This window comes from Equus asinus, chromosome 12 (assembly GCF_041296235.1).
Source record: "Equus asinus isolate D_3611 breed Donkey chromosome 12, EquAss-T2T_v2, whole genome shotgun sequence".
Classification (NCBI taxonomy): domain Eukaryota; kingdom Metazoa; phylum Chordata; class Mammalia; order Perissodactyla; family Equidae; genus Equus; species Equus asinus.
In genome coordinates this window covers 10,082,954-10,109,709 of record NC_091801.1, presented here as the reverse complement: position 1 = coordinate 10,109,709, position 26,756 = coordinate 10,082,954, and the positions used below count along the sequence as shown (strand labels likewise).

The window sequence follows — 26,756 nt, the reverse complement described above, 5'->3', positions numbered from 1 at the left end:
GGTACCAATACCACCATAACCCAAGCCACTAATTCACACCTGAATTGCTGCAATAGTCTTATAACTGGTTAATCTGTATCCACTTTTGTTATCCTCAATAATTTCCCATGTTACAACCAGAAAGTTCTTTACAAAACTGTGTCAACTCCCCTGCATAAAACTCATCAGAAGTTTTCCATTTCTCTCAGAATAAAGACAAAATCTGGACACTCCCTATCACGAGAGATCCTCTCACATGTCATTCAACCCTACCTTTCTGCTCTCTGACTTTCTTTTAGTTCCTTAAATGAGCCAAGGTCCCTCCCACCAGGAAGCTTTTGCATTCTCAGTCTCCTCTACCTAGGAGGCTTCTTCTCTCCTCTTCATCTACAGATGTCAGTTTACCTGTCAATTCCTCAGGAAAGTTCATCTCAATAACTCATGAAAAAGTAGTTAAACATTTTCACAAAACAATTTCCTTTCTCACAGAGCTCATTTCTTAGTTCTTGTCAGCTTATCCTTATATTTTAAGGTGATTTTTGATTAATATCTGTCTCCCCCACTAATCTAAGCTCCATGAGAGCAGAAACTCACACAGGACTGAGCAGAGTGCCTGGTTCATAATAGGTTTTCAATAAACGTTTGTTGAATGAATGGATGGATGGAGGAATGGAGGAAAGGATGAATGAATGATAGAGGAGTTATCAAGATGAGTTAAAAGTAGAGGAAGAGCTGATTTAACTTCGTAAGTATTCTCAAGATAGCTTTCTTGTGGTGATGGCTTTTGAGCTGAATAGAATAGACTGAAAATCAGCGGAAAGAAGGGGAGATAAGTTTTGAAAAGCAAGAGAGCATAAAAGTTTTTCGATGTTGTTGGCATGATAAGTTGGTTAGTGTGGCCAGAGTAGGACTGTGTGAGGTATTACGTAAAGGACATCTAATGACATACTAAGAATTTTATTGAGTAGGCCGTGAGAAAGCAATGAAGATTTGGAGAAGGGGTGTGTCATTCTCTGACCTGTTGAAAGATGAGCTGAATTTGAAGGATGGACTAGAGAGTCAGGAGATTGGGAAGAGAATAACTGGTTGAGAGGCTACTCAGGAAAGAGAACGGATGTCTCAGCTAGGGCAATTGGAATTGGAAAAAAGAAAAGGGCTAAATACATTTCAGAGAATGAAGCATTCTCTGGAATGGAAAAAAGAAAAGGGCTAAATACATTTCAGAGAATGAAGCAGTAGTGCTGGGTGACCATCGAAGGAAGGTCTCCTTTTGAATGAGAGGAGAAGAAATGTGATGAAATTGAAGATGACTTTAATTTTTCTGGCCTGTGTGACTAGGCAGATGTGAGATATATATATATATATATATATATATATATGTATATATATATATATATGTATATATATATGACCATGGAGGGGACCAGGAACAGGAAGAATAATCGTGGTGAGATAAGTTCAGACTAATAAAAATGAAAATTGGATAAACCTGTATAATATTATTATGGAGACGATTGGCAAGTAATAATTGCAGTCCTGCCCTTAGGCCCTGGCACAGGAATCCTTTCTCTGGAACCCATGATTTAGAGGACTTTACTCTGTCCCTGGGCTGGATATGCTTCCTCCTAGATGAGGAATCCACAGGTCGAAAATGGATGTGCCCTTGAGTCCACTGTGCATTAATACATCAACTCTGGGTTCTTGAGACCCTAGACACCATGAGCAAATGGGCTCATGTCTACTGCTGGGATTGGACTTGGTGCAGACCTCTTCATTGGGTTCATCCTCTGATGTGCCTCCCTTAGGCCCAAGAGATGATCAAAGGACAGCTGTTTACAAGGGTATGGTCACGACCTGCGCCTGAGGTATGGGGGTCCCCACGCCTACACATGGGGCCCCACGTGATGTTAGCTAGAGCCAGGAGGTGAAACAGAAAAGAAGAGGTGACAGGTCAGGAATGGTTCTTCCTTTCTGTCATGTTCTTGGGAGGAATTCCCAGAAATCTAAGAAGTTAAAATTTGGGGCTGGCCTTCCAGGTTGTTATAGAGGAGTATCTTTCAGAATAGAAGAGCCAGTTATATTTTATCTAGCAGCTTGTTAGCTTGACTCATAATTTTAAAATATTTAGAAAGATGATGTGCCAGCTTTCATTTGAACTCTAACTCAGCTCTGCAAAAAGGATGAGAGAAGGCTTGCTTCAAGATCCAATATGGGGCATCTGTTATCAGGAGTGGAGATACAGAGTCGCAAATAACCAGCAATGACACCATAGATACGGAGGAAGTCTCCTCTGCACCAAGCACAGACTGAGAAGACATTATGGAGGATTGGACGTGAGATAGGCAGAAAGAAAGTAGTCAGTGAATGAGACTTAGCTGGAGCAGTCATAAATGGAGAAGGCTGCTCAGATAAGCAGTCAGAAAGGTAGAACATTGTCATGAGGCCAAGGAAGGGTTTCAAAAATAGCAGGATTATTAATAGTGTCTTTTTATAGAGAGGTCAAGCTGGATGAGAACTGAGAAGTGACCAACAGATTCTAAATGACCTTTTAAATAATTGTTGCAATGATATTTTATGGGCAGTCATAAGATCGCAAGGGATTAAGAAGGAAAGGAGATATGAGAAAGTAAAGTTCATAAGTAATGAACATTTTCCTGAAAAATTTAGTAGTGAAGAAAAGAAATGAATGGGAAAGTTTTCATTAGGATAGGAGACAATTAGACTTCTGGCCCATGGTGTAGAAGGCATGGAAGATGAAGGAGAGGGTAGATAATTGATGGAGCAAGTTTCAAGACACTTGGGAAGTAGTAGTGGCCATAAAGTGGGTTAAAGTGGGTGGCAGAGTCAGCCTAGAAAGTGGGGGCTGTCGTTATTAGTAAATTTGGAAGGAAATAAATGGGAAAAATTAAGAGTTTGCAATTGGTGATCTTATTTTTTGTGTGCGATGTATAGCACAGGTTGTCAGTAGGGATATGTGGGTGACTTAAGAAAAGAAGAAAAATTTTGCAATAATCACTGTAAAAAAAAAAAAGAGAGAAGTAAGTTAACTAATTTAAATGAATTAGTGAGCGGAATTGGCCTAGCAAAGGCTGATATATGTACCTATCATCAAACAAATCAGGTTTAGTCTCATCTCTCCTTCTTGAGAGCATCCTTCAGAAAGTCAGGGAATTCAAAAAGAGAAAGTGGATTTTAGGGTTTGCTCATGTTTATTTATTCCACCATCTAATGTTTATTGTTTTGCCTAATTAAACGATTTAGACAAGCACAGAACCTATAGTTGGGGAACTGATCGTACAGTGAAATTAGGACACAGTTAAGTAGTTAAGAAAGTTTTGAACACTTGTGAATGAACAGGTGAAACTTGTCACAGGAATTGGACTGGGTAGCAAGAGAGTGAACCCAGATTGCAAACTCAGTGAGATCAGGAACAACTGGAAAGTCTCTCTGTAAAATCTGCATTGACTAACACAGTGTCTAGCAGAAAACAGGTTTTAAATAAATACTCGATCGATAAATTAATGAATGCAGTTGGTCTGATAAAAATTAATGAGTCTGATATAAATGAATGATCAGAGTAGAGAGGAATTGGACGGGGAAGGTGGGATGGAATTAAAGAGTGGATTTGGTGGTTGTGCAGTACCGACAGTGGAAACTCAACAGTAAGGGTCAGAGAAAAGGAATTTAGAATTCAATATTTAAAGATTAAAGAATTCTAAATACTGCAGGTGCTAAAGTGCGACTCAGTTAAAATTGAATGGGGGTAAAATGTGTTGGTTTTAGTCCAGGAACGATGATAACTGAGCATTGGGTGGGTGGTCTACAGGAATGATGAAGGGTGGGTCTAGAGAAAATCCGGTGCAGGTTTCCAGAACTCCAAACATGAAGGGCAACATCCTGAAGTTAAGCAAAATCATGACGGTAAGAATAGGAACAGAATCATATAGGCAAAAAAAGCGAGAAGAAACATTAAACGATAGTGGGCGAGCAGAGATGACGAAGTGGCAGTGAGAAAGGGAAGGAGGTGCATCTGTACCGTATCTTCTGGGTTTGAAATATTACAAATTTCAGGCAATGGATCATCCTAACTTTTAAGTTACTGGGAAAGCTGGCTGATCTGAAGGAATCTAGTTTTCATTTACAGTGGAGGAGCTGTGGTAGGCAGAATAATGGCGCCCCAAAGATGTCCACATCCTAACCCCCAGAAACTGTGAATATATTACCTTACAAACCAGAAAGCACTTTGTGGATGTGAGTAAGCTTAACAATCTTAAAATAGGGAAATTATTTAGGATTACCTCAGTGGACCCAATCTAATCACATGGGGCCTTAAAAGCTGAGAACATTTTCTGGCTGTGGCCAGAGAGAGATGGCAGTGTGAGAAGGATCCGACACCTCACTGCTGGTTCTTGGACCTAAGGGGCCATGTGCAAGCACTGGAGAGAGGTCTTCTCTAGGAGCTAAGGCCCCCCACCCGCCAGCTGACAGTCAGCAATGAAGCAGAGATCACAGTCCTGCAAGCTGTGTAATACTGCATTCTGTCTATACCTGAATGAGCAAGACACGGATTCTCCCTAGAGTCTCGAGCTGGGAATAGAGTCTGCCAGCAGGTTGATTTTGCCCTGGTGAGACTCCTACTGCACTCATGACCTAGAGGACAGTGAGACAATAAATTTGTGTTGCTTAAGACCACTAAGTTTGTGGTGATTTGTTACAGCAGCAATAAAAAATGAATACAGGGGCCATAACAAAAATAAATTGAGACTTTAAAGTAATTTTCTGACAAAAGAATGGAGATTTTTGGGAAAATATTGAAAATATTTAGATGGATAGTTACGTAGAGGTAAAAGATATCAAATTGTATGCATTATATATAAAAAAACCCCACAAACCATTACTTTTTGTAATTAAAGAAAAACATTTTTTGAAAATAAAATGCAACTAATTTCCATTGTCATAGGAGATTGACAAAATCAAAAACAATTGATGTCTTGGCTTCCAGTCTACTATTTAATTTAGAAATGGTGTAGAAAAGAGTTAGTCTTATCCCAGAGTATACTCCAACTCTTTCGGCAGTCTTGAAAATTGCTCAAGAAAAAGAAGAAAAAAAAAATCCCTGCCTCTTTGCCCCTTTAGTAATTTCATAGCAAAGATGAGTTCCAACCCATTCTGGTCCTCCATGCCCCACTGGTCTGGGAAAATTGCTCCTGACAGAGGGATGAAAACAAATGGGAACTTGCCTGCAATTTGCTGATGTGCAGGAGAGAGCTTTCCCAGAATTTCCTCTTGGCAAAAGCAGATCCTCCAATTTACATAATAGTGACTGTGTTTTTCCTTTTACTTGTACCCTTTTGATTTACATTCTTCCTTATTGACTCACTTCTTCCTGGCGTGTTAAAAATCACTCCTCAAATTCTAGAATGACTAAGAGTCTTTTTTGGCTCTTCTTCAGGCCACGCTTCTTCATGACCACGCTCTCTTTCTAATCCCAGCTGTTTCATCCCCATGACTGGTCTGAAGAATGGGGCTCATTCTGGAGTGGTCTCTGTGGACCTATTCTCTCTGCATGTGGGGGAAGTAAAAACATATTTATGGCACAAGACTCTGTATGGTATTTTAGTGCCTAAAATATTTTTAAATAGTATTATTCCTGCTAAAGAATCAAATGTATTAAAGATTCAGCATACTAGATAGTAAAATGCCAATTTTTAAGAATAATGAATAAGGATGGTTTCAGGAAGACTTACAAACAAAATAAATTCAGCAAATTTTTGTACATTTAAACTGATAAAGGAAAGCAGAACATAAGAAAAGGACCATAGGTTTGGGGACTGGATGGATCTATCTTTGGTGTGAATGACATTCTATAACATATTAACTCTGAGACCTTGCACCTGATACCTAACCTTCTGAGGCTCAGCTTTATTTTTGCTGTTGTCCCCATCTGTAAATGCGGATGGTGACACCTACCCTACCAGGCAGTTGTTGTAAGGATTAAAACACAATAATTCCTGACACATTGAATAACTGTTCGCCATCCTGTGTGCCTATTGAGGGTGGGAACTATGTTTTCTCACCTGTTTCTCCCATGCCGGACATAGCAGCCATCTGGTAGACACGCAAAAGATGTGTTTGAATGACTGGATGAGGGTAGCAGTGCGAATAACCTAGACTAACAGATAATTGGAGTGAATGCATTCCTAGTGGAGGAAGCTTACATGTGGCCTTCCATGGAGTGAGGTTTACATGATTCATGGGTAGGCAATATTTGCAATTAGATTGCATTCCATGGGAACACACAGGTTGAACAGAAAGCCACCTAAGACCTTGCTGAGCAATTTTGGGGCAACTGGCCTAGGACTAACAACCCTTATAAAAATAAATAGAAGTCAATAACAATGCCAGTCCCTTTATATTCATTCTTTTAACTTTTTTTTAAAACACCAGAATCAATGGATCTAGGCTGTCATTCATTTAATATTATACTGCATTAGGAGCTGATCTGAAACCATGGGACTCTTTTGGCATATCCAAATACAGTGAGTACGTTTAGCAGGGCAGTTGGCAATTTTGGGATTTTGACTTTTTTCTCCATGAAACCCCTAATCCCAGCATCTGGAAAAAAACTAAAAGCTAGATTTGAGCAAAGATTAATTGGAATGGTGGCTTCAATTTATACTGTCTAGTTCCCATGGTTCTTACAACAGGCTATTAACTTATTTGGAACACTGTGGTGAGAAGATCTTTGAGCTAAAACTTAGAGATCTTTTAATAAATAAAGATACTAACTCAAAGAGTAAGACAAACAACATTATCAGTGATCAGGAAAAGACTTCTCTTGAAAATAATACTATGGGTTATTACTAGAATTATTTTTAATGTACTTTTTACAGCTAATATGGCTTGCTGTGGGTTGCATTAGACCAAAAGTGACTCATGAATATTTTAAGGCCATATGTTTTGAGGACAGTCAATCAAATTTAGATAAAGCACTTGTTTGAAGTGGCATATTTAAGCCTTCAGTTACAAGGGCTTCTTTCAGCCTTAGAATGGCATCATGCTTTCCTTAGTGAAGCCAATTACGTCAGGGAATGAATATGAATTACTCTTAAGTTTATTAATCTATTACATTGCTGTTCATTGTCTGAATCATCAAAATATGATGATCAGGCTTTTAAGGAGCCTGATGTTTTGCTCTTCTTTGTTTTGCAATACTTTAAGAAATTCATATCATATATTACTTGTGAGTGACTACTATGAGTGGGAAAAGTAATTAAAGACTTGTGACAGCAAACATATCTGTACCTGATAACAGAAACCCAATGAATTTAAGCAATTTAACAAAAGACTTAGCTCATTACTTTGTAGCAATAAATATGATGAAGAAAAGAATCGGATTATAGTTTCTAAAAGAAAACAGAATAAATTTGTTTATATCTAATTAAATTGATTCATTAGCTATGTTATAATAACTAGCACACTAAGGAAATTATTGTTAAATAATTAAAAATAGAGGCATTCAATGCTACAATATTGCATTGTTTAATCAAGGTGTCAGCTCCAATAATGTAGTTGACGATGAGTTAAAGACCTAGGACAAAGAAAGCTGACGGGATTGAAGGGGCAGAGATGGTAAAAAAGCAGAGAAGTAAGTACTTCAGTGGTGAAGCTGAGCTAGTGTTCTGGAACCAAGTCCAAAATATTGGCAAGATGGGGGAAAGGGAAGAGAGAAAGTTTACAACCTAATATTAAAAGAAAATGCGCCTTGGAGATCGACATACATTGGTTCAAATCTTAATTCCACTGATTACTCACAGTATGACCTCAGAGTCATATCAGAGCCTGCTTTCTCATTTGCAAAATGGAGATAATAATGCTTGCCTCTTATTTCAGGTGTACCCACCATTAGGCCTTATCTTTGCACTGATCTCTCCCCTGCAGGAACTTACATTTTTGTAGATGAGAGAACGTGTACACAAGTAACGACGATAGAGTGTGATGTACGCAGTGTGTATGCAAGGTCCTCTAATGACAGAAAGACGGGAGCAATGAACTCAGCTTGGAAAGTGAGGGGAACCTGCCCTTGACACTTTACGTACCATAATTGGTGATCCAAGGTAGGCACCTGTCTTAGTCTACTAGGGCTGCCATAACAAAATACCATAGACTGGGTGGCTTAAATGACAGAAATCTATTTTCTTACAGTTCTGGAGGCTGAGAGTCAGATCAGGGTGCCAGCATGGTCAGGTTCTGGTGAGAGCCCTCTTCCTGGCTTGCAGACTGCTGCCTTCTCCCTGGGTGCTCGCATGGTCTTTCCTCCGTGTGTGTGTGTGTGTGTGTGTGTGTGTGTGTGTGTGTGCTGAGAGAGAGAACTCTTTGGTGTCTCTTCTCTTCTTATAAGGCCACCAGTCCTATGAATCAGGACCCTAGCCTTATGACCTCATTTAACCTTCATTACTCCTAAAATCCCTGTCTCCAAATATAGTCACAATGGGGGTTAGGGCTTTAACATATGAAATGGGGGGAGAGGACACAATCCAGTCCATAGCAGCTTCTAGTCAGTGGCAGGCACCAATACTATAAAGACTAAGGGACATGGACACAGAAGCCATAGAGAGTGGCTCAGCAAAAGGAATCAGAAGCTCAAGCAAGGAGTCTAGCCCACCAGTAATTCTTCACCAGAATTGAAATTCTTTATAATAAGGTAACTTTTTCCTCAGACTAGGAAATTTTGCATATTTCCAATTATTTTTAGGGCAGAAGACAATCTCTAAGTGTGGCTATCTGAGGCCTTGTGATGGAGCTCAAGAGGAGCACATGGCTGAAGAAATGATGCTGATATGGAAACAGACCATACAGAAATGGGAAGAACTACTGTCACATTCATCTTTGGGGCCTGATACACTACTGGATGCTCAATACACGTCTGTGTAATTAACTTGATAGGAAAATCAAAATACATAAAGATGAACCTCTGTTTTTGGTCCAATAATGACAGAAAGTACCTTCTTTTCAGAAAAAGAAAATAAAATTTGATGTTTACTATTCCAGGAAAGGTGAGGTGTTTGTTAAAATATCTAAAGGACATCCTACAGAAGCTCATAAATGTTGAACTCAATAAAGAGTGGCTGTAAATGGCGTGCTGTATTAGAAATTTCATTTCCACTTTCTCTCCTTTGTGCACAAGAGGACGTGTTGTATAACCTTTCTTAAAGTTAGACTGGGGCCACATGACCAAAGGCTGGCCCATGGGATGTGGGCAGATGTGACACAAGCCACTTCCAAGCCTGACCCTTAAATATATCTTGTGTGGCCCTGACACTCTCTCCTCACTGCCGCGGGAGGCACCCTGACTTGGAGACCACCCGTTACACATTCTGAATCGTAAGATAGAGGCGGCTTACCTAACCTGAACTGGCTTTGCATGAGTGCAAAGGAAATGTTTTATTGTGTTAAAGGCACTTAGATAACAAGTATAGGTTAGCTTATCCAGACTAATACATTACCCTTTCCATGTGTGAGGAAATTTGTTTTCTGTTCTGCTTAATTCTACTTTATTTTAGTTTTCAAAAATTCTAGTCTCAACCTATTAAACTGTTTTAATGACCCCTAATGGGTCCTGATCTGTAGTTTGAAGAATGCTAGAGTTCAGATAAGGTAATGGAATGCCAGCCATTAAAACAGATGGATTGGATCCCATTCTTAGAGACTTTGAGGCTACGGTTCAGACTAATCACAATTAGGTGGTTCCATTGTCTTCTTTGGGAACTAAAATGCTACCCCAGTCTTCTCATCGATTGGTAACAACGGAAACCAACTCTAGAGACTTGTCTTTTTCAAAATGAGGCAAATATTATTAAAACATCATAAATATTAATGACACACTCCATAGAAAGGACAAAGGAAATGAGATACCAATTTTGAAATGATTGTGGTTTTTTTCCTTCTTGATCTGTGATGGCTCAGACTGCCTTACTGGGTTTCATTTTCACACACTGTCTTCTTCAGTCTAGAGTTCCCAACCTCTCACTTCCTATCCACGACTTCCTGGAGCAGTCTGGCTGGGGCACATCCCCAGGACCTATCACCTGCCCAGCTGCTCTTCCTTCTTGAGGCTGGAATCCTCCAGGAAAACTGCAAAGCCATTTAGGTGTGGACTTTGTAACTAACTCAAATACTTAAGCTCTAAGAAAGTATGTTCACTGTCTAGACATGTGTCACTGTGTAGCAAAACCTTTCCTCCTGTGCTCACCCCCAACCATGAAACTACTTCACGAAACTTTGAAACTGCTCTCAAAGAGAAGAATGATGTCAGCGTAGCATCCTCCCTCCCTTTTGGTTGGTTTTGATTCTTTATTTATTTTTAAGTAATATATTGGTCAAGCAAGAGGGCGTTGGGCTTAGAGACATCAGATCTATATCACTCCTGAAAAACTAGGAAATCTGGATACCCTCCTGTATCCCAGGTTTATATCTGACTCAGTCCCCCTTCTATCTGTGGGTTTAAATTATTTTAAATTCTAAGGAGTTTTTTTTTTTGTCTGCTTTGTCTCTACTTGAACTATCAAGAAGGTTGGGATGACAAGGAGCCAGTTAAGCTTTCTGTTGATAAGAACTTTTATTTTTAAAATTTTTTCATTACAGTATCTTAATATTTTAACATAACATATTAGGAGTAAAGTTAAAACAGATTCCAATCTAACTTCTTTACAGGTTAAAATCTTCTGATGTTACTTAGTTGGGAGGAAAAATGATTGGTAAATGTTTTGCCAACATAGTTAAAAGCATGTGGTTATGCTTTTATGTGGATTCTATATTCTGTGGATTTGCAGAACAGGAGGAGAAATATTCTTGCAGTAAGAAAGTATATAAAAATCACAAAGTGCTAGGTAACAAGCAAAGGTACAAATAATTAATACTCAACCATGATGTTGTCATTTATAACAAGGCAGGGTCTACTAAGAACAGAATTGGTACACTTATGTCAGCCATTTAAAGACAGAAAAAAAGACAGAAATCACGGTAAAATTTAAAGTGCCATTCTGAGGGGACTTTTTCTAGTTTAATAAATTAATCCCTACTAGTAGTTTCTATCTTGATTATGAAGCATGATTATTGTTTAAGGCCACTGATAACTGGCATGAACTAGAAACAAAGATAATTAGGTTATCATAGCCATGATGGGGGCTCACATTCGGGAAGAAGTAGGAAGCACCAGAGTTCTAAATGAGCGGGAATCCTCTGAAGTATACATCTATGGGAGTCGATGGTGTTCCCATTGTGGAGAGCAAACGGGACAGAATCAAAAGACTCTTGAATGCCATGCCATATGAATTAGATATTTTCCCTTTTACATACAAGGAAAACCATCAAAGAGGCTTTAAAGCATTGCAGAGGCCCAGTTATCTTGAAATTTAGATAGCAAACCTGATTGTACAAGATGGATTGGATGGCTGGACTGGAGACAAAGAAGTCAGAGATGACAATCGAAACTCAGACAGGAAAGTGGAAATGGAGAGTAGTGAGTAGAAAGGACATGCAAGACAGTGCAGATGTAGAACTACCAGGCCCAGGGGACGACCTCAGTGGGAGAGCGAAGGAGAAGCAGAAATCAAGACGTGATCCCAAGTTTCCTCTATGGTGACTGGATAGATGGTAACGCAATTTACAAAATGTGGTAAAGAAGTGGGTTTGGAGATAACGATAATCAGTTCAGTTTTGAACCAAATGCATTAAATTTTCAAGTCAGACCCAATTTATGATAGTCTTTGAAAACCAGGTCAAAGAGTTCAATTTTGCAGTAATTAGACAAGAGCTATTGATGAACTAAATTGTGGAATAATAAAGATGGTGTTAAAATATAATTCATTGCATATCCATATGTAACTTTTAAGAAGAAAAAGTAGATTCAGAAAAATCCATCTTTGAGAAGCTAGTGATGTAGGCACAGTGATAGCTACAGAAAAATTTAGGAAGGGGCCACAGAGGGGAGATTTGACGTCATGTCATGTAAGGAGCACAGATCCCTCTAACCTACATAACGTCTGTGTCTGAATAAGAAGGCGACTTCTCCAGATAAACTAAGTCCTACGGGTGGAAAGGTTGGTAAGTGGACCTGATGAGATGACTTCGTAAAAATTATATAAGACATCTCCCTCCTATGGGTGGCTACTGTAGCCTGTAGAGAGTGGCCTGCATTCCGGCTCCCATCCACTCCTTTGACCCAGCTTCCATTTGCATTGTGGCTGTTGGTCCTGGAGGGAGAGTATACACAGCCCCATAGGCATTTGACTAGATGAGAAAAACCTAAGACAGCCATGTTTCGTTTGTACTTTAAGTGGATAAAGGATTCTCTGGGGGAAGGAAGATTAGACTTTTCCTGTGGCTTTACAGGGCAGAATTATGACCAACAGACAACTATTTTGAAACGGCAGGTAAACGTTTTAAGTAAATAAAACTGCTCAAAAGTATGACTGACTTTCTCGGGAGACAATAAATTCAGTCATTGGAAGTGGTAAAATGGAGTCTGCATACCTAATTGATAAAGATTTTGTAAAGGAATTCTTCAAAAAATTCTTTCAAGCCTGTAATTTGATGGTCACTTACCAAATGAGTGCTGTGACTAGTAAATCTCTGACCACAGCAGAGCTGACCATGGCTGGAGTTGAAGAGGCTGAACTTGGTTTGGTTCCTGTAAGAGGAATGTTTCCTGAAATACAAAGATTTGGGGAAAAAAATAGAAGACACCCCCAAATCCTTAAGATTTAATATTTGCATAGCTGTATAATGTTTGCTATAGTTGACTATCATTTTACTGTAGGTACTAGATCAACTTTGGGCTAAAAGTCCTACTTGAATTAATTATTCTAGTAGTAGTGGTTGTAGATGAAATCCTGACTTGTCTTTGGCTAGATTCTATGTCTGCATTCCCCAGATTTTCTAATGTACGTAATTGGCTGGCTAGTGTTTGTTTTGTGCTTCTGAATTCAATTGCTTTGATTTGATACACTTTATATCTAGGACATCAATTTTATTTCAAAAGGAGGGTCTTCAGTATGACCTGACTTTGTAAACAAAGGTCCAGGTATGAAGTATCTATATTTCACTGAAATAAGAAAGTAAGAACAATAAATATCAAAGATCTTGTTTTCATTTAATATTAAATTAATTGGCCAACTATTTTAAAGAAAATAACCTTTTTTTGGAAAAAAATGTAAGTTGATAAAAATCAAAGTTTTTTCAAATACTTCAGCATGTAGAAATAAATACTTCAGAATGTAGAAATAAAATGCAAAAAAGAAAACAGCTCACTAAGAAGGACAAAGAGGAACCTGAGCCAGCAGGTTAGTTACACAGCTAATGTTGCTTCTCTCCCTTGAAAGGATAAATAGGAGGGCAGGAAGATAGAAATCTGGTTTCCTGGTTCAGAAGGTTGCTGCACGTCTCGGAACACACTCTACCTTCCAACTCATGGTCCTCATTGGAGACCGGAAACAGGCTCAACAGATCTGTGTCTAGGAGTCAATGTTTTTAACAAAGTAGAACAATGGGTGTAGCAATTATGTATACCAAAACCTATTCCTAATGACAGCAGTGTAATTCAAATGATAAGAAATAGAGGAAAATAGACATTCAAAAGATCAGTGGCATAGTAAACCCATGAACTCAGTGAAACACAAACACCTCATCATTTGAAAAAATAGATTCGCATTTCATTTATGGGAAATCCATTCATCAATATTCATTCATAGAATGCCTTCTGTGCGACAGGCATTTAAGATGTAAACAGCAGCGGTGGCAGCAACAACCACCCAATCCCTTTTTTCCCATCAATCATTGTTGTTGGCTTGATCCAACAAGCTAATTAACTAACAAACTAAAACAATATCTCAATTCAAGTAGCTTTATTGAGTGATTAGAAATGTGCATTTTTATGGTACACCAACTATTACTGAAATTTAGGATGCTATCATTGTTACTTAATTAAAAGTACTTTATGTCAACATGAAGAGGAAAAATCAAAATAATATTTACTCTGCCTAACGTGGCAATCTTTCATAGTTTATTGACATTTGGCATGAGTATAGGCTAAAAGCAGATTCAGTATTGTAAGGTATTACTGTATTCGTTACCTATTACTGTGTAACAAATTTCCACTTGAAGATGGGGCCTTGTTTGCCAGTTCCTAGAGCAGCAAACGCTTGAGGTATCCAAACGGTGCTGACTTGTTAGTTATTCATCACATCAGATCATTGCTATGTTTTCCAGAAAGCCTCTTTCTCCACTCTGGTCAAATTTTGTCCCTCGGGCCCCAGAGTAACATTGCTTCCGCCTGTGTCTAAAGGAATCTTCCTGAGAACATTTCTTTTATCTTCCACGGGCAGTCCCTCCATCAGAGACAGAATGAGTTGGTTAATTTTATGTGTCCACTTGGCTGGTACCACAGGGTACCCAGATATTTGGTCAAACGTTATCCTGGTGTTTCTGTGAGGGTGTTTTGGCTGAGATTAACATTTAACTTGGTGGACTTCGAGGAAAGCAGACTGCTCTCCCTAACGTGGGTGGGTCTCATCTGATCAGTTGAAGGTCTGAATAGAGCAAAAAGAGCAGCCTCCCAGGAGCAACAGAGAATTCTCCAGCTTTCTGGCCTTCAGACTGGAACTGCAGCATTGGCTCTCCTGGGTCTCTAGCCTCCTGGCTTACTCTGCAGGTTTTGGATTTTCCAGCCTCTAAAATCATGCAAGCCAATTCCATTTTATAATAAATCTCTTTCTGTCTGTATACACATACAAATCCTATTGGTTCTATTTCTCTGGAGAATCTTGACTAACGCACAGGGTCATACTTATTCCACGAGGTGAGCAGGACATATAGCAAGACACTATGCCATTTTCTCCATCATCTCTGTCTTGGCCCCAGGGCATAAATTCTCCCCCTCTCTTTAGGCCCCAGTCAAAACATCTCAAGCGAGTCAACATACACTTCCCTAAGGTTTATTCCAGTAATTCCTCGAATATATATATTCATGAATCCTAGGAGTACACACAACCTTGTGATGTACATACTTGCACATCAATCATTGTCCCCCATTTCGGACTGCTTCCTGTGATAGATTCCAAGAAGCGGAATTCTTGGGTCAAAAGCTATGAGTTATTCAAGGTTCTTCACTCATACTGGCAAGCTGCTTTCCTCAAATATATTGTTACTGGACCCTCACCAATAATGAATATTCACATTCATATAGTGCAGTGTTATTCTAATTAGCAGTTCTTTGATTGATGGCCAAGTCGAACATAGTTTTATAAGTTTATTAGCCATTATTATTTGCTTCTCTGAGAACCGTCTTTTCATGTCTTTTTACTCATTCTTTTTTGGGGAGAAGGGTGGGGATTAAGGACAATAACCCTTTATCTTTCATATAATTTGAAAATAATTTTCTGATTTTGTTGCTTGAGGTTTTTTTTTAAAGAAAGAAATATATATTTAGTGTAGAAAATTTGGAAAAATGCAGAAAATCACATAGAAGAAATAAAAACTACTCAAATTTCCCAGAGATGGCTGTTATCAACATTTTGCTACAAATTCCTCTGGTCCTTTGTTGTGGACACATGTAAATATATACACACAAATTCTCTGTTTTTAGGAAAATATAATAATATTGCACATTCTGTTTATAATATTTTCAATTTTTATTTTAGAATATTTAATGAAAATCTTATCATGTTATTAAATATTCTTTTACAGTATGATTTATTTAACCTATTTCCTGTTGGAGATTTTTGGTTGTTGCTAATTTTTACCATAGTAAATAGGGATGAACATCTCTGCATATATCAGTAGTATTAAATTATAGAATTATAATTTCTTGTGAAAACGGAGGCATATTTTAAAGTTTTAGATAAATATAACCAATCTATTCTCCAAACAATTTATACATCTACAGTAATATAAGAAGATGCTGATATCTCTATACTCCCAACAATATTTGGTATGATTATTAACAACAGCACCACCAGAGAATAACCTTGATAATACGTAGGTTCAAATGAGCATCTTTGATGTTTTACCTTTCCCTTGACATCCATTCAATTAATAATTGTTGAGTACCACCATGGGCCAGACTCGATGCTGAGTTCTGAGAAAACAGTAATATCCTCCCTCTCTTCCTGAATCATCATCTCCATTTCTTGGGTCAAAAGAAATCCTTGACATTGACTTTTCATCTCAAATAACCAAGTGTCTCAAGAATACATTGCATCTTCCCTATTTCTCAATTATAGTTTTAGCTACCCAAGTGGGATATTCTAACCCACATCTGCTCTATTATGGCCAATACTCTAAAGGGTAGTTCCATCTGAGTAACCCTTTTTTTCTGATATAGTTCTGATTTTTGGTGAGATTAATGTAATGCAGAGGGTGTGGACAACCTAGCTGAACAATGGGCTCTGAAAGAAATTGTGAATTAAAATTGAAAGGTAGTTTGGTATTGTACAAAGAGGGTGGATTTTGAGTCGGAAAGATCTTAGGTCACGTCTCACTTGCACTGTGACCTTGGGTAAATTACTTAGTTGCCTCTTTTGTGAGGTGTGGCCTATGTAACATTTTTCTCAATGAATAAAAAAATTCTAGAAGAGTACTGACCACTGAGTAGAGCTAAGAACTTCTGGGTTGTTTCACCCAAACTTTGTTCGTTACTCGATCTGTCTCCTTCCACCAAGCTCCTCTCGTTTTGCTGCCCTGTGTCTTCCGAGGCATCCTTAACCCTCCCTGCTGGCCCTGGAAAACGTGAGTCCCACTTGAGATTACCCACCTGCGCATTCTTCTCTAAATGATGCCTTGTGTTATGAACTTGTCCTCACCCTGCTCATGTACAAACTCTTGCTCTGACTGGACGCTATTTTCTACAGTGACAACTAGCTTTCAGGAAAACTGTGAGCTCCTTCTGGGCAGAAAACATGTCCTGTTTTCATCTGTCTTTTCATCCTCAGTCCTCACCTAGCACAGTGTCTGGTACCTTCTAGGTCCTTGATGATGATCTATTGAATGACTACTCATCTGAACTTGGGTGTTAAGGGCTCATGTGTCAAATCTCAAGAGTATTTTTTTTTTCTCTCATTTCAATGTCCTTCTCTTGTTTCACCTGAAGATGTCTTATACACCTATCAAAACTGAACCCAAATGTCACCTTTCCTGGGAAGCCTTCTATAGGTCCCTGATGGAATAAATGACTTGTTTCTCTATACTCTCCAAGCCCTTTGTCTATTTACTTTCATCATCTTCTACTTTGGTAGACTCTGGCGTCTAATGTATCTTTGGATTCTTAGTGTTTAATATCCTGAAGAAAGTGTTCAATAATCATCTGTCTGAATTGAACAGAGAGGGAGGCTATGTTTAATCATTCCTGTGACTTCAAATTTCACTTTGTATAAAGAAGCCGGTTTAAACGTACTTGAAGGACAGTAAGTAAAAAGAGACAACATACAATAACGGGGGTGCAGGGAATGAGGAGATAGAGTAGGTTTGGATTGGTGGCTCCACAGTTAACGGATGTATATCTAGGGGCCAACTTTTCCCTCTCTCTGGCCACCGCTAGTCTCTGCATGGGGCCAGCAAGAAAGCCACTAGAGGTGCAGCACATTCCATGTGATTTAGCATATTAGAGATAATGCCCTGCCCCTAGAGACATATCCTTGGACATGCCCTTAGACATCATCCATCAATGATGGAATTCCAGGCACCACAGCAGACGCATGGGCAGATATTCATACTTCGCAAAACACTTGGAGGCCTCTGCATAGGAATGGTCCTGCTGAGACAAGTCCATGGGCCTTCCTTATGTAACTCATTAAAGGAAATATGTGGGTAACCAGAGCTGCAGTGGAGGGCAGAGGGGTAAATAAGGACCAGCTTCAGAATCTAATTGGTTATCTTGAAAATCTGTCACTTCACCCTTGCAATACCTCATAACTTTGTATTATTAGTAAATTTAATTATCATGCTTTTGATTCAACATCTCAATCCACAGATTGAGGTGTCTTGTAAAAGACTGGGCTTTAATTTCCTAAGGCTTTTAGGAGACATTTAACCTTTTCCTTGTAAGCATTTCTGAGAAATTTTCATTTATCCTATCTGGCCTTCAACCATCACTGAATCTGCAGGCATTTCTTCCCTCTTAACTCCACATTTTATACTTGAATGCCCGTTTTCCATTTGTCAACTTTGAAACACTAGACAAAACTAAACTCAAACATTGGTGGAGGTAATTTTCCCAAAGATCACTCTCAGGAGTTCTATTGCTGGTAGAAAGGTGAACATTTGCTCAGTTTTCCACAGGCCCCTACACTCCTCCATCAGTGTGGGGTCGAAAAGCATGAAAGCAAACATTATTGAGGAAAAAAGATTTAGATGTCGAAAAATTTTGTTTCTCTTAATATTTCTAATTTGATTTCAAGAAAAGGAGCCAATGTTATTGTTTTCAGACATCAATTAACCAGTGGGTTTTGAATTTTCTACTAGTTATCCATCCATGTGTGGAATCAACATATGCAGAAAAGAATAGGAGACCAATTACTTAATTTTTTAAAACAAAACTGATGAGACAGCAAAGGATATTCAATTCTATTAAAGAGACTAAGCAAAGACCTTAAAAAAAATCCTTACCTTCCTGGCATTGGGATTGTGTGATATGGTTCCACAATTCAGGGAGATTGGAAATTACAGAACATCTGCAATGAAATTGGTTTTCTGTGGAAAACTGATGAATCACTTACTGCCAATGACTAGAAGGAAAAGCACTTGTTTATGCCCTTATGTAATGAATTTTTATGAGGTGAAGTTTGCTGTTTATAAAAAATACACTTTAAGCTGCTGTAGATGTAAAATAATAGAATTCAGAATTCAGAGCAATGCATTACTGCAAAGACAGTCACTAGCAGAATATTATCTGCTTACAAAACACCAAAACAGGGCTATTACTTCTATAATGGAATTAAAAAAAAAATCTCATCTACCCAGTTGGATTCTGGAAGAAAAAGTATTTAAAGAGACATAGCTGAAATTGACAGCTCCAAAATTGCATGTATTTTCAAGGAAAAGTTATTAATTCTCTTATTGTGCTCCTGAATTCCAACTGTGTTCTCCCTCAAAGCAAGAAAGCCACAGAACATTTTAAATTAAAAATGGCACTCCTAAGATATACTACAAAGACGAACTCGAGCCGCTGCCTCTCTACGATGTTACAGAAATGCATGTAGAAATCTTCCCACACTAACACCATCGGTTGGTCTGCTCAACATTTGTGAGGGGCTTCACGATCAAACCCAAACTCTCTTGCCTTCTTCAAACATATACTTAGCATCTGTATCATACCAGTCACTATTTTTGGCCCTAGTGTCACAAAAAAATGAGAAAGCTACAGCCTCTGTCCTTGCCGAGCTCAGTCTGCTTTGCTGTTGGAGAAAGAGGGTCATCCAAATGAAACTGAAGAATATTCTAGTAGGTTTGAAACAGGGCACTAGGAAATACTGCACGCACTATTGGATGGGGACCCTTGCCATCAAAGAACTTATCTGCCCTTTGTGTTTGGTCTGGAGCTAAGCATTTCTAAAGGAATTAACCATAATTTCCATTCATAGAAAACAACTGCAGTATTTTGCAATTTTGTTGATTAAAAAGGTACGCCTACAAATTGATGTGGATTTACAAGAACAGATGCTGTCAGGAGAGGATGCTATTTCCTGAGTCCTTTGTGAGCTGTGTTTGCCAGGGGACCCTCCTGGACACCTCGCAGAGCTACGGTAAGGCCTCTGGCTCTGCTAATTCATAACTGTGACTATTTAGATAAACTCTCAGCTGAAGTTCAAGTTTGCATCACGTCTTATTGGCAACCACACCATAAAAATGCCTCACAAATGTCAGCATTTTTGTGTCCATGTCTAGAAGGAATACAAAATCCTGGGTCAGACCCTGTGTCTCGATTCTTAGTTGAGGAAATATGGTCATTTTACAGGCTTAGGAGAATTGATGATATATTCGTGTCAATTATTTTGATCTGGTGTACTAGTTCTAGACATCTTAAAGCAATGAAACTACATTCATTTACAATTACTGTCCATTTATTTACAAACACCACACAAATACTTTGGAAAAGGGAATGGGAACTTTTTACCTTTTTGGTGCCTTCATACTTCTAAGTGGTTAAAAATATGTATATACTATATGGAGTCAGAGATTTAATATGTAATTTAAAATGTATGAAATAATTCAGACTTTTTCAACAGTCGCTTTGCTATAATTAAAGGCAGGATTAATTTACTGTAATGCAAAAATGGGTACTCTGAGGCTTTTAGGATCTTATGTCTCCTAGATTCACATATTTAAAAGACTTGTTTACTAGCTCTACAGATGTTTTACCTTTGAATTGAAACAAAATTGGCCATGAGATTTTAAAGAAAAAATAAAAATAACTTGTGTTGGTCTAATTAAATTAAAAAGTATTACATATTCATTGTAGAAAATTTGGGACATAAAGAATAATACAAAGAAGAAAATAAAATTGAATTACCTGGACATGTACGTAAGATATATATGTACCTGTTTATCTCATAGTTGAGATCATATTCTACTTAATTTAATATTCTACTTTCATTATAGTTTTATATTTTGTTGCAATTGTATTTTTAATTTCTCTTTCTGCTACTTCATTGTTAGTGTATAAAAACACAACTGACTTTTGTATGTTGATTTTGTATCCTGCAACTTGACTGTATTCATTTATTATTTCTAAAAGCTTTTTGGTGGATTCTTTAGGGTTTTCTATATATAAAATCATGTCATCTGCAAATAGAGACAGTTTCACTTCTTTCTTTCCAATTTGGATCTCTTTATTTCTTTTTCTTGCCTGATTGCTCTGGCTAAGACTTCTAATACTGTAAGACTGGTGAAAGTGGGCATCCTTGTCTGGTTCCCGTCCTTAGAAGGATAGCTTTCAGTTTTTCTCCATTCAGAATGATATGAGCTGTGGGTTTGTCATATATGGCCTTTATTATGGTGAAGTACTTTCCTTCTATGCCCATTTTATTCAGAGATTTTATCATAAATGGATGCTGTATCTTGTCAAATGCTTTCTCTGCATGTAGTGAGAGGATCACGTGATTTTTATTCATTTTGTTAATGTGGCGTATCATGTTGATTGATTTATGGATGTTGAGCCATCCCTGCACCCTTGGAATAAATCCCACTTGATCATGATGTATGATCATTATAATGTATTGTTGTATTCAATTTTCTAGTATTTTGTTGAGGACTTTTCCATCGATGTTCATCAGTGATATTGGCCTGTAATTTTCTTTTTTTGTGTTGTCCTTGTCTGGTTTTGGTATGAGGGTAGTGTTGTCCTTGTAGAAGGAGTTAGGAAGCCTCCCCTCCTCTTCAATTTTTTGGAAGAGTTTGAGAAGGATAGGTATTAAGTCTTCTCTGAATGTTTGGTAGAATTCACCAGAGAAGCTGTCTGGGCCTGGACTTTTATTTTTTGGTAGGTTTTTGATTACTGTTTTGATCTCCTTACTGGTAATTGGTCTATTCAAATTCTCTATTTCTTCTTGATTGAGTTTTGAAAGCTTGTATGATTCTAAGAATTTATCCATTTCTTCTAGATTATCCAATTTGTTGGTGTATAGCTTTTCATAGTATTCTCTTATAATCTTTTGTATTTGTGAGGTGTCCATTATAATTTCTCCTCTTTTATTTCTGATTTTATTTATTTGAGCTTTCTCTTTTTTTTTCCCGGCGAGTCTAGCTAAAGTTTTGTCAATTTTGTTTAATTTTCAAAGAATCAACTCTTGGTTCCATTGTTTTTTCTATTTCTTTTAGTCTGTACTTCATTTATTTCTGCTCTGATTTTCTTTCTTTTGAGGAAGATTAGCCCTGAGCTAACATCTGCCGCCAATCCTCCTCCTTTTTGCTGAGGAATACTGGCCCTGAGCTAACATCCATGCCCACCTTCCTCTACTTTATATGTGGAATGCCTCCCACAGCATGGCTTCACACACAGTGTGTAGGTCCACATCTGGGATCTGAACTGGAGCACCTTGGGCCGCTGAAGCAGAACATGCGAACTTAAGTGCTGTGCCACGGGGCCAGCCCTCTGCTCTGATTTTTATTATTTCCTTCCTACCGTTGATTTTGGGCTTTGTTCTTATTTTTCCAGTTCCTTTAGGTGAACAGTTAGATTGTTTATTTGAGATTTTTCTTGTTTGTTGAGGTAGGCCTGTATTGCTATCAACTTCCCTTTTGGAACTGCTTTTGCTGTATCCCATAAATTTTGGCAAGTCATATTTTCATTTTCATTTGTCTCTAGGTAACTTCTTATTTCTCCTTTAATTTCTTCATTGACCCAATTGTTGTTCAGTAGCATTTTGTTTAATTTCCACTTATTTGTGGCTTTTCTGATTTTCTTCCTGTAGTTGATTTCTAGTTGCACACCCTTGTGGCCAGAAAAGATCCTTGGTGTTATTTCAATCTTCTTAAATTTATTGAGACTTGTTTTGTGGCCTAATATGTAACCAGTCTTAGAAAATGTTCCATGAGCATTTGAAAAGAATGTGTACTCTCAGTTTTGGATGGCATGTTCTGTATATATCTGCTCTGTTCATCTGGTCTAATGGGTCATTTAAGGCCAATGCTTTCTTATTGATCTTCTGTTTGGATGGTCTATCCAATGGTGTAAGTGGAGTGTTAAAGTCCTCTACTATTATTATGTTACTGTCTATTTCTCCCTTTATGTCTGTTAATAATTGCTTTACATATTTAGGTGTTCCTATGTTGGGTGCATAGATATTTACAAGTGTTATATCCTTTTGTTATTTTGTTCCCTTTATCGTTATGTAGTCCCCTTCTTTGTCTCTTGTTACAGTAGTCCCCTTCTTTGTCTCTTGTTACAGTATTTGTTTTAAAGTCTATTTTGTCTGATATAAATATTGCTACCTTAGCTCTCTTTTCTTTGCCTTTTGCATGGAATATCTTTTTCCATCCCTTCACTTTCAGTTTATGAGTATCTTTAGGTCTGAAGTGTGTCTCTTGTTCTCAGCATATATATGGCTCTTGTTTTTTTATCCACTCAGCCACCCTATGCCTTTTGATTGGAATATTTAGTCGACATTTTTAACATAGCTATTGATATAAGTATGTACTTATTGCCATTTTGTCACCTTTTTCCTTGGTGTTTTAGTACTTTTTCTCTGTTACTTTCTTCTTCTCTAGTTCTCTTCCCTTGCGGTTTGATGGCTTTCTTTAGTATTATGTTTGGGTTCCTTTCTCTTGATTTTTTTGTGTGTTTATTATAGGTTTCCGGCTTGTGATTACCATGAGGTTCATATAGAACGACCTTTGTGTATAGCAATCTATATTAAGTTGACGGCCTCTTTAGTTTGTTTCTAAAAGCACTACTCTTTTACTGCCATCCTTCCACTTTTTATGTTTTTATATCATATCTATCCTGTTTTGTGTGTGTTTTTATGTATCTGTTATCCTCTAATCAGTGAAATAGGTAATTTTAGCACTTTTTTCTTTTGACCTTCATATTATCTTCATAGGTGGTTGATCTGCTATCTTTACAGTATTTTTGCCTTTACCAGTGACTTTATTGCCTTTTTTATTTTGATAATTTTCTTATTCCTATTTGTGGTCTTCTCTTTCCAACTTAAATAAGTCCCTTTAGCATTTCTTGTAAAACTGGTTTCCTGGTGATAAACTCCTTTAATTTTTGCTTCTCTGGGAAACTCTTTATTTCTCCTTCCATTCTGGATGATAACCTGCTGGGTAGAGTATTCTTGGCTGTACGTTTTTTCCTTTCAGCACTCTAAATAAGTCATGCCACTCTCTTCTAGCCTGTAAGGTTTCTGCTGAGAAGTCAGCTGACAGTCTTATGCGGTTTATTTTTTATGTCACTTGCCTTTCTCTTGCAGCATTTTAATTTTCATTAAAATGTGTCTTGTGTGGGCCTTTTTGGGTTTATTTTGTTTGGTGCTCTCTGTGCTTCCAATACCTGGATGTCTGTTTCCTTCCTTAGGTTAGGAAAGCTTTCAGCTATTACTTCTTCAAATAGATTCTCTGCCCCTTTGTCTCTCTCTTCTCCTTCTGGATCACCTATAATATGAATGTTAGTGCACTTGATGTTGTCCCTGAGGTCCCTCAAACTGTCCTCATTCTTTCCAGTTCTTTTTTCTTTTATTTGTTCAGCTTGGGTGATTTCTTCTAGTCTTTCGTCTAGCTTGCTGATCCATTCTTATATATCATCTACTTTGCTGTTGAATGCCTCTAGCGAATTTTTTATTTCCAGTATTGTATTCTTCACTTCTGATTGGTTCTTTTTTATATTTTCCAACTATTTGTTGATGTTCTCACTGAGTTCATCCATTCTTCTCCCAACATCAGTGAGCATCCCTATGACTTCTTGTTTTAACACTTTGTCAGAGTTTATTGTTGCTTATTTCTGTTTCATTTAGTTCTTTTTCTGGAGTTTTGTCCTGTTCCCTTACTTGGAATGTATTCCTTTGCCTCCTCATTTTGCTTCTTCCTCTGCACTTATATCTATGTATTAGGTGGGTCAGCTACATATTCTGATCTTGGAAAGGTGGCCTTATGTAAGAGATGCCTTATGAAGGCCAGCAGTGTGCTTCCCTCTTGTCACAAGTTCCAAATATTCTAAGGAGTGACCCCTGTATGGGCTACATGTGTCCTTATGTTGGGTCAGGGTTGCTCTTACGGCAGATGCCCAGGGAGGCCAGGCTGTCCCCCTGGCTGGCTGTTTGCAATTCTCAGCTGTGAGTGGCTGCTATGGACCCTTCAGTCACTTTATCAGCATAGGAAGCCCCAGTATAGTTGGCTGCAAGGCCTATTATCACACTCCTGTTGCAGTTTTTCTGTTAAGTGAGTTGGCCCCCAGTGTTGCTGGTTGCTAGGCTCAGGGGCTCACACTTGCTGTAGGCCTCCAGCCTGCAAAGCTGTTATCAGCTCTCTCAGGATTGCAGCTGATTAGGGCTGGTCCCAAGCACAGAAGCACCCTGTTGTTTTAGGCTTTGGAATGTGGGGCTGATGCCCTATGTGGCTGTTTGAGAATCACGTGTCTTCTGCAGCTGACAAGTCCCACTGCCCACAGGGCCACACACATCAACACAGTCCCACCTTGTGAGCGGGTCTGACCCCACGAAGTGGACCTAGTCACTCCACTGCAGAGGCCGCACATACTCTACCAATGCCCCACATACTCCATCCGCTCCTCATGCACGGCCTGCCATTCAGAGGCAGACCCACTCATTGGGCTGCAGATGATTCAGGCATTCAGTCTATGCACGCCCACAAGTTGCCCAAGGGCTTGCTGATGGGTGGGGTCAGTCCATAGGGCAGGCTGCCTGCCCTGGCTGAGCTGGATTAAATCAGTACTCTAGTGGGGGTGGGGGCAGACCCTGGGCTAACAAACCAGGGGAAAAATTCCAATGGCGTCTGCCGGGTTCTGTGTCAGCACACCTGTACCAGGTCACAATAACAGCTGCTGCCATTGTCTCAGTCCCTGGAGAGGTTTCATCTCTCACTGAGATGCAGCTAGCGCCTATCAGGTGAGTCTCTTTTCACCAAAGGTCTCTGCACCTTTCTTTTTGATGATTTTAGCTTGCTTTCCAAAATGAGTGAATTTGGGCATGGGCTCTTTAAGAGCTGTTTTTTCCCCCTTATTTCTGATAGCTTTTCTGGGGGTATTCCCTGTTGTTGTTAATAGCCAGCAAAGCTAGACATTATAACACTCATTTTGGTTGTGCTGAGTCCAAAGGATGCTCATAGCAGTAATGCTCCCCTGCTTAGGTCTCCCACTCCTCCAGGGAAGGCTGTTTACCTCAGGATTGTTCCTGGCTGGCCACGAAGTGCCATGGCTGGTGAAGTGGCTTTTTTCTCTCCAGAAAGGAATTTCTGCCTCCTCCACCTCAGTCAGGACTGAGTTCTTATTTTCCCAGAAGGGTCACTCACAGCTGATGGGTAGGTTCTTGAGGCTAAAATGGAAACATATCCTATAGCTAAATGACCCAATTATCCTCAACCTTGAGCCCTGAGGCTGCTGGGAGTGGGAACAGGAGCACAAGTGTTAAAGCAAGTCTCCCAGCAGCGCACAGGGAGGCAGGATGGAAGTCTGGGGCTGTCACAGTAACATGGCCAGCAGGCCTGGGTCTCTGCAGCAAGGGGGGCTCTTTGAGGCAGCACTTGAGTGTACAAGTCAGTCATAAACCCACTGACTAGAAGTTGAACACTACCTGTCATCTTCACAAGCAAGAAAAACAAAAAAAGGGGAACTATAAAGAAAACCAATGGAAAGACAGTATTAGATGTGGGACACACTACGAGGACCACCCCGCTCCTCCTTCAAGAATGGACTTGTTGCCCAGCTGTGGAGAACAGGGTCAGCAGGCTGCCTCCAGCTTTCAGCTCCTTCAGGGTTGGCCTCAGGAGCAGAGAGCTGCCGTGCCTGAGGTCATGCCCTTTCCAGATCAGCTCACATCCCGTGACTGACAGGTGTAGGTAGAAAGGCTTGACTACTTTGGCCCAATCCAGGACACTGACAGACAAGACTAGCTCCAGAGCTCTCTCCAAGTGGGCCGAGGCCATCAGGCCTGCATTACAATTTTATTTCTTTTGCCCACTCCTACTTTGCCATTTCCTTTCACAGGTGTGGATCCCTAATGGGTATCTTGCACTCAAACCCCTTTCAACATCTGCTTCCGCAGAACCCAATC

General features: G+C 39.0%; 1 protein-coding gene across 2 annotated transcripts in view; it reads right to left on the bottom strand.

Moving 5' to 3' along the window:
* Window positions 1–26,756, bottom strand: part of PEX2 (peroxisomal biogenesis factor 2) — a 67,599-nt gene that overhangs the window by 25,480 nt on the left and 15,363 nt on the right. For both annotated transcript variants that reach the window (XR_011493110.1, XR_011493111.1), the window contains one exon: window positions 12,586–26,018. The gene's annotated coding sequence lies outside the window, so the exon portion shown is untranslated. The remainder of the gene's footprint in view (window positions 1–12,585; window positions 26,019–26,756) is intronic.